Source organism: Rattus norvegicus, chromosome 20 (genome assembly GCF_036323735.1).
Source record: "Rattus norvegicus strain BN/NHsdMcwi chromosome 20, GRCr8, whole genome shotgun sequence".
NCBI classification, from domain to species: Eukaryota; Metazoa; Chordata; class Mammalia; order Rodentia; family Muridae; genus Rattus; species Rattus norvegicus.
In genome coordinates, this window is record NC_086038.1 from 16,972,955 (window position 1) to 16,974,689 (window position 1,735).

Consider the following 1,735-nt stretch of genomic DNA (forward strand, 5'->3'; position numbering starts at 1 on the left):
ACCAGTGAGGGTCTAATGACTCTCTCCACACCCTCACATAAGTATGTAAGCTTGGTTTTTTGACGGTCTCATGAGTGCCAGTGAGCACAGTTCATTATTGGATGCCAGTGCCCACAGCGTTCCCAGAGACTGCTCTGGGCAAGCCAATGGCTACACCATAGCATATGGGTTTGCATTCCAGGAATGGTAGTTCTAGGCCTGTCCTTTACGTCTTGGATTTTATGAATGTTAGTGTTTCACCTGCATGTGTGTCTGTATAAGGGTGTCAGATCCCCTGGAATAGGTGTTACAAACAGTTGTGAGCTACCATATAGGTGCTGGGAATTAAACCTGGGTACTCTGGAAGAGCAGCCAGTGCTCTTAACTGCTGAGCCATTTCTTCAGCCCCCTAAAACTGCTTTCTAATGTACCATTAGGAAATGAAACAGCAAACTCCTTGGGAGTAAAAGATCCTGAATAGAGAAACAAAGGCTGATCCCTGCCCTTGACAGTGGCTGTGTCTCGTTTGTGTGCAGTGTTCCCTCCTGGAGGCAGAGAGTGCTACAATAACCAAGGAGAGTGACAGTACCTGAAACTTTTGTCTATTGTACAAAATCAGAGAATCCGTCTTCTCCAACGTGGCAGGTAAGAAAGTGCTCATTGTCTATGCACACCAAGAACCCAACTCCTTCAATCGGTCCATGAAGCAAGTGGCTGTTGAAGAACTGAGCAAGCAGGGATGCACAGTCACTGTGTCTGATCTATACACCATGAACTTCGAGCCAAGGGCCACAAGAAACGATGTCACTGGTGCCCTCTCTAACCCTGAAATCTTCAAATATGGGATAGAAACCTATGAAGCCTACAAGAAGAAAGCTCTGACCAGTGACATACTTGAAGAGCAGAGAAAGGTGCAGCAAGCTGATTTAGTGATATTTCAGTTTCCACTATACCGGTTCAGCGTCCCAGCCATCCTAAAAGGCTGGATGGATAGGGTGCTGTGCCAAGGGTTTGCCTTCGCTGTCCCAGGCTTTTAGGACTCTGGTTTTCTCAAGGGTAAATTAGCCCTCCTTTCCTTAACCACGGGAGGTACAGCAGCGATGTACATAAAAGCTGGGGTCAACGGAGATTTCCGAACTTCCTGTGGTCACTTCAGCATGGTGTATTGCACTTCTGTGGATTTAAAGTCCTTGCCCCACAGATCAGCTTTGGTCTTGAAGTTTCATCAGGAGAACAAAGAAAGGTGATGCTGGCATCATGGGCCCAGCGGCTGAAGAGCATCTGGAAGGAAGAACCCATCCACTGCACACCCCCTTGGTACTTCCAAGGATAACATTTTATGCTCTAAGTACAGCTGACAAGCGACATAGTGAGAGACCTAAAGCATGGCAAAGAGAAGGTGGTGATGTGTCCTGAGATGTATTTAACAGTGCCCACCAATGAGTGTCTTCAGTTTCATTCAACTACATCAGATACTTTGAAAATAAGCTTGTCGCACTGTATTAGTGCTGCCTGGTTATTCACTCAATTTTCTGTTCTTTAATGTTTCTCTAAAATTTCTCTTGCAACTTTTGTAGCACAGTTTTCTGAACATGTTTCACTCAGGTTCCTGTTAGAATAGTCATCTTCAAATGACTTCTATCTGCAGTTTCTTTATATTCCTTTCTACTCCATATTCCTTTCCATTCCTTTCCTCCCCTTCAGAAGCATCTTCAGACACTTATTAATTTATTAAAATGTTTAGTGTATACATAAA

General features: G+C 44.6%; 1 pseudogene; it reads left to right on the top strand.

Moving 5' to 3' along the window:
• Positions 1-587: 587 nt before the first annotated feature.
• Nqo2-ps1 (N-ribosyldihydronicotinamide:quinone reductase 2, pseudogene 1) lies at positions 588-1,437 on the top strand (annotated as a pseudogene).
• The last annotated feature ends 298 nt before the right edge of the window (positions 1,438-1,735 follow it).